This window comes from Echinops telfairi, unplaced genomic scaffold (genome assembly GCF_000313985.2).
Source record: "Echinops telfairi isolate 266 unplaced genomic scaffold, ASM31398v2 ScPeMD7_5;HRSCAF=22, whole genome shotgun sequence".
NCBI classification, from domain to species: Eukaryota; Metazoa; Chordata; class Mammalia; order Afrosoricida; family Tenrecidae; genus Echinops; species Echinops telfairi.
In genome coordinates, this window is record NW_022103901.1 from 40278484 (window position 1) to 40285337 (window position 6854).

At 46.5% G+C, this 6854-nt stretch overlaps 1 protein-coding gene across 1 annotated transcript in view; it reads right to left on the bottom strand.

Annotated features, from left to right (window-relative positions):
- Positions 1 to 1992, bottom strand: part of TXNDC11 (thioredoxin domain containing 11) — a 57100-nt gene extending 55108 nt beyond the window's left edge. The window contains exon 1 of the mRNA XM_045286124.1: positions 1908 to 1992. The gene's annotated coding sequence lies outside the window, so the exon portion shown is untranslated. The remainder of the gene's footprint in view (positions 1 to 1907) is intronic.
- Between the last annotated feature and the right edge of the window lie 4862 nt (positions 1993 to 6854).

Here is a 6854-nt window from a genome sequence, read left to right on the forward strand (position 1 = left end):
TTGGGTTGGGATGTTTTCGTGATGCACATTTTCTTTACATAAAACTCTCTTATACATGAGTTGCTGTGGATTTGTTTCTCCAAAGTACCCAGACTCATACACTTGGGTATGATAGCCAAAGAAAATTTGCAGCAGATAAAAGCAGTCTGACACGCCTACCACCGGCTGATCCTCCAGAGCAGCGTGGTTTGGATGTCACCACACCGGGCATTCAGCTTTTACAGACCAGAGACAGAGAGCTGGCTCTGCGGTGAGTGCTCTCAGAACTGTAGAAACAAAATCAATTCAAATGTTCTTCAAAATGTGTTGGTTGAGGTATCGGGTGCCTTCCAATATATGAGAGGACTTCAAAAAGTTTGTGGGAAAATGGAATTTTTCCACCAGCTTTCTGAAGCCCTCTCATCAATCCTTAGGCCAATGGCCAGCAGATGTGAGAGAAGTTAAGAAGCAACACCCATGCTTCAGGCTGAGCCCTTTGGGTGCTTACTGAGGAATGTGGAGGCAGTGGGGGGAGAGGGAGAGATTATTTTCTGACCAACTTGACCAATCCCATATCCAACCTGAGCTTTTCTTCCAGGCACTCTCAATTTCTTCCCTTCTCTCAATCCAATCTCCTCAGCCTGAGGGCTGCCCTTAAGCCCCAGTGCTGTGGGTCTCTGGCCTCAAAGTGGGACTGTCAAAGAGTGAGCTAGGCTCTCCAGGCGGCCCAGTCTTCCGGTCAGCAGCAGTGTGCTTTTAACCACTGTGCCACAAAGGCTCCTTGCCCTTGGATAAAAACCTGCTTAGCATCCAAACACAGGATCTAACCCTTATTTTACATATGGATCCAAAAGCAAGGCTCTATGGGTCACTGGCTTTCTCTGGAAGGCAACTTCTATGCAAACCGAGGGCTGAATACTGTGGGTGCAGCTCAGGACTTCACCCAGGGCAGGTGACCATTCAGAAACGCCAGTCACTGAAAGAAAGGCCTGCAGTGCTAGAGCCATTGGCACAGTATACCTTGTCGGTCTGCATCTGCTGTCACTGCCACATGAATGAGTCTACAGAGGAACAAGCACCTGCTTGTCCAAGGACTTACATATGGACGCATATATATATAATCAAATTACGTTTGCTTTCCAGGCCTTTATACAAGGGAACTTCAAAGAATTCATGAAATTCCATGTGTTCACCAGCTTTCTGAAGCCCTCTTGTGCTACCAAGAGCACTCTAGGGAGTTGACCAGGACTTCCTATGTGCAGGGCAGGTTGGCCACCTGTGAACTACTGTCAGGATAGTAAAGGAGGCACCAGCAAAGACCTGTCTGAAAGGGCAATCAAAGGTTGTTGAGTTGGAAGTCAATGCTATGGCTTCTATCACACTTAGGCCAGTGCAGAGGGGCAATCATGAACTGCTTGGGCCAGCCTTGGATGCACAAAAGAGACTGAACTTTGTCTGAGGGTACCAGGGGCTGGACTAGGAATGAAGGAGTGTGGGAAGGGAAGGTGAGGGGTGGATGAGAAACTTCTGGAAACGGAAAGCGAGGACTGCTGCACAGCATGGTGTATGTGATCAGTGTCACTGAATTGTACCCTCAGACGGTTACAATGGCAAGCTTTGCTGTATGTATTGTACTGACAATGAAATGGAACAAAAGGTCCCATCTTGTTATACTTATAGTTGTACCCTCTATCCACTTCTAAATAAGAGATCTTCAAGCCCGGGCATTTCTCCCTCTCAGGCTGCCGCCCCTCTGCCGATACCCGGCTCCAGGCCCACTGCCTGCACAGGATACGTCCCCACACACTGAGTGCGCTCGGCCATCACTGGGCAAAAATCAACCCATGGGGCCCAATGTCTCCCTGGTAACTACACTCTGTCCACTGAGGGCTGAAGTCATCAGATTCAAGGCTGAATGGCAACATTACCTGGTCCGAGAGCCGACTGGCTGCTTGCTCAATTTCCGTCCTGGCGGCAATGGACTGGCCACACCAGGGGGCATAGAAGAACAGCAGCACCACCTCCGAGTCCCGGCGGATGTACTCAGCGTAGTCCAGCTGCCCCTGGAAGAGGTCAAGGACCGGCGACCTCGAGGAGAAAAAGCTGACCGGTGGCTTTGCTGGGATAATCACATCTTTCGCTCGACTACAAGAGAGCAAACACACACAGGATGACTTGATTTATCATTTTCTAAGGCAGCAGGTATCAACCTGGGGGTCTCACCCCTTTGGGAGTCGTCAACAACCCTTTCACAGGGGATGCCCATTTCATAACAGTAGCAAAATTACAGTGATGAAGTAGCAACAAAAATAATTTTATGGTTGGGGGTCACTACAATATGAGGAACTGTATTAAAGGGTCGAGGCATTAGGAAGGTTGAGAACCACTGTTCTAAGGAAAGCTTTCGAGAAAGAATAGCCTACAAAGAAAAGTTTTCTCTTGAATAAGGAGCGCCAAAAACACTGCCCTGGACTACAAACAAAACAGAGAAATACAGTAAGGTAACTTCTGTAAGAGAGAATGATGTGAGGCAGCTGTTCTCAACCGGTAGGTGGAGACCCCTTTGGGGGTCGCCTAATTCATAACAGTAGCAAAATCACAGTGATGAGGTAGCAACGAAAATAATTTTATGGTTGGGGGGGGGTCACAAAATGAGGAACTGTATTGAAGAGTCGCAGCATTAGCAAGGTTGAGAACCACTGATGTAAGAGATAAATCATGCCTTGAAAATAACTCTCAAAACAAAATAAAATTAAATTAAAAAAAGAAAGTAACTCTAATATTTGGTCTCCTCGTGTGCAAAAGTGCAGCAGGAGGGGCAGAGTACAGGGAGGAGGGAATGCTTGAATAATTCTAATTATTGATTCTGACACCATCCTTATCACCCTGCAGCCTTGCTCTCCGCCCAAAACACCAGTCTCTAGGATAGGGAGCCACCAATGGTCCCCTACTGGCATAGTGGGTTATACACTAGGCCGCTAGCCTGAAGTTCAAAACCGCCAGCCACTCCAAGGGAGAAAGTGAAGGCTTTCTCCTCCTGTAGACAACTGCAATCTGAGAAACTCACAGGGGCAGTGCTACCCTGTCCTATAGGGTCACTATGAGTTGGCATCAACTCGATGGCAGTTTCGTTTTGGTGTTTGTGACCCACCACTGAAGGGTTCCCTGAGCATGAAGGCAGACTCCCCACCCCACTCCCCACCTCCACACACACAGCTACATCTCACAAAATGCCTATGGAACTTCACAATCTTCTCAACTTTGAGAATACCATGCATCAAGTTTGTTCACTGGAGCTGAGCAGGCATTTGTCCAGGGCATTGAACCAAAAGGAGCAATTAAATAATGATGGAGACTTCTCCAGATACAAGCTTCAGTCCAAAGGCTTACAAGGAGGAGTTACAAGGCGACAGCCTGCTTTATCTGGAAAGCAGGCTTCCTGGACACTTGGGGTTCCCAGCAGGGAGAAGCCAGAGGAAAAGGCAAGAACTGGGGCAGGTGGACCTCACTCTCCAACCCCGACTGCCAGGTCCTTGCTGAGGCTGGTAAAACCCTTTACCGCTCCTCCTACCTGAACTAACAACTGCTTCCCCAAGAAACCAACAGAAAAAAATAAACTCACAATCATCAAGTTGATTCTGACTCATAGAGACTCCACAGGGCAAAGTAGAACTGCCCCTGTGGGTTTCTGAAAAGCCTCATCTTTCTTCCAAGAGAAACCAACAGAGAAAATAAAAATAATCCCTCAACTCAAGAGAGGTCAGAAATGGACCACGAGAGAAACAAAAATCAGATGGGGCAAAGAGGGAAGAAGTGGATTACAGCCCACTCCTATCAGCTACTGTAACTGAAGTGGAAAACTAGGTTTCCCGGTAAACTTTCACCAACATCACAACTAAAAGAAACAAAAGAAAATTAACTCCATTAAGAGGACAAGCTTTCCAGAACACAGAAGCAAGACCCAACTTTATAGGACATGTAAAAAGAGACATATTTTAAAGAAAAGGACAGAAAGTTGGGAAAAGATAACCATTCCAACAGTAAGGGCAAGCATGTTTGCATGACTCCCACCCAGAAAATGGGTAACTCGGGTATATATTATTACAATAAAATGCCACTCAGCAATTAAAACAAATAAAACATTTGTTCACACTGTAACCTGGACCGCTCTCAAATAATTATAGACTGCAAGAAGTCAGACACTAAAAAAGTCCATATCTACTGATGTTGATATGAAATTCCAAAAGAGAGAAAAATAATGTATAGTGACTTAATCAGATCAGTGGTTGGCAATGGAGGCAGGGTGGAGGGGTGGGGGGTGGTTGTGGGGAGAAGAAAAGACTCTAGACCGGGTAGTCATCAACTTGAACCAGTGTGTGAATTCCACTGAATGTAAAGTATATCACAATGAAGTTGATTAGGAGAAAAAAGCCTTGGCTAGGGAGTTCTACCTCCTCGGCTAAGCTTTCTCAAGCTGAAGTGAAATGCCCTCACACTTTCCCTCAGCTCCCACCTGGTTGTCTTCAGAGCTCTACAACTTCTTTTACTTGCTCAGTATCTACGCCGCCAGACAGCTCCTTTCCAAGGGAAAGGACTATGAGCCTCCCTGGTCAGCACAGTTCCCAGTGCTGAGATTCAAATTACTTGTTTGTTCAATGAATCAGTCTACACTACTTATTTTACCTGAACTACTTATTTTACGTGAAAGCATCTAAAACAGTGGTTCTCAACCTGTGACCCTTTAACACAGTTCCTCATGTTTTGGTGACCGTGCCGTGCCCCGCCCGCCCCCCCAACCATAAAATTATTTTGTTGCTACTTCATAACTGTGATTTTGCTACTGTTATGAATTGGGCAACCCCTGTTAGAAACCCCTCAAGAGCATCGTGACCCACAGGTTGAGAACCACTGATCTAAAACAAAACAACACAAACATTAGCATTAGGGAACATCCTGAAAGAATCCAAGTTAGTGTCCCAGGGATCATTTCTGCCCTGGGGGCAATGATGCTAAGGGTCACCTAATTTGTTCAAGGTGTGTTTGGGTTCAAATGAATTTGATAAACTGGTTCCTCAGAGGAGGGTGAGGAGGAGCATAAAGGTAGGCACTGTCAAAAGGTACAGCAGCAACAGTCTGTCAGACACTGAGAACTGAAAAAAAAAAAACCAAAAGAGCCCCAAGACCTCAGCTAGGTTATTTAGCAAGAGGCAAGAAAGAGTCCCACACTCACCTGTGCATCTGAAAGCATTATGTCAGCTTTCTGAATTTGAGAAGACAGTTTTAAATACATTATTTCCCCACTTTAACAAAAAAAAACGATGACCATCATAAAGAAGGGGATGTCCCACACAGTCACGCTAATGAGCATTTTAAAAACCCTGTCAACAAGGAGCTTTCATTCTATGTAGAATACCTTCATGTCCTTGGACTCATTCACTGGTGGAATCATTCAAAAGTTTACAAGCAAAGACTGCTGCGACTCAGCCATTGCACCAGAGGCACCGAGACTCAGGGAGTAAGCATGATGCCAGCTTCTCCAGAGATGCGTGCCAGGGCAGGAAGGCAGAAGGCAGGCAAGCAGTGAAGCATGCCAGTACTGAGACTCAAAACTCACTCACCCATCGAATCAATTCCAACTCATAGAGATCCCCCACCCCCCACCCCCCAAGGACAGGGTAGAAGAGCCTCTGTGCGTTTCTGAGACTGTAACTCTTCACAGGGGCAGAAAGCCTCTTTCTCCCTCGGAGCAGCTGGAAGTTAACAGCCCCAAAAGACCGTGTCCTGCTCTTAAACAAGGTGCTATGACAGAAGAACTAGGGCAGTGGTCAGGGTGGGCTCACTGCAGCTGACAAGATGACAGACCCACAGGGAGGCCAGGGAGACTAGGGATGGAATAGCTCAACTCACTGCCATCAGGTAGATTCCGACTCACAGTCGGTCTATCTGACACAAAGTAGAACTGTCCTGTGAGTTTCCAAGGCAGTAACTCTTTTTTTTTTATCATTTTATTTGGGGCTCATACAATTCTTATCACAATCCACACAAACATCTATTGTGTCAAGCACATTTGTACATGTGTTTTCCTCATCATTCTCAAAACATTTGCTTTCTACTTGAGCCCCTGGTATCAGCTCATTATCCCCCCTCCCTCCTGGCTCCACCACTCTCCCTCATGGACCCTTGATAATTTATAAATTATTATTATTTTGTCATATCTTACATTGTCCACGACATCTCCCTTCACCCACTTTTCTGTTGTCCATCCCCCAGGGAGGAGGTTAAATGTAGATCCTTGTCATCTGTTTCCCCTTTCTCCCCCACCTTCCTTCCATCCTCCCAGTATCGCCACTCTCACCACTGGTCCTGAAGGGATCATCCGTCCTGGATTCCGTTTCTAGTTCCTATCTGTACCAGTGTACATTCTCTGGTCTAGCCAGATTTGTAAAGTAGAATTGGGATCATGATAGTGGGGTGGGGGGCGGAGGAAGCATTTAGGAACTAGAGGAAAGTTGTTTCATCGTTGCTACACTGCACCCTGTCTGGCTCTTCTCCTCCCCGTGACCCTTCTGTAAGGGGATGTCCAGTTGTCTACAGATGGGCTATGGGTCCCTACTCCGCACTGTCCCTCATTCTCAATGATTTGATTTTTTGTTCTTTGATGCCTGAAACCTGATCCCTTCGACACCTCGTGACCACACAGGCTGGTGTGCTTCTTCCATGTTGGGCGCTTTGTTGTTTCTCAGCTAGATGGCCGCTTGTTTATCTTCAAGCCTTTAGCCAAGGCTGTAGGTCTTTATGAGAGTAGAAAGTCTCACCTTTTTCCAGCAGAGCTGCTAGTGGCTTCCAACTGAAGACCTTGTGGTTAGCAGCCCAAT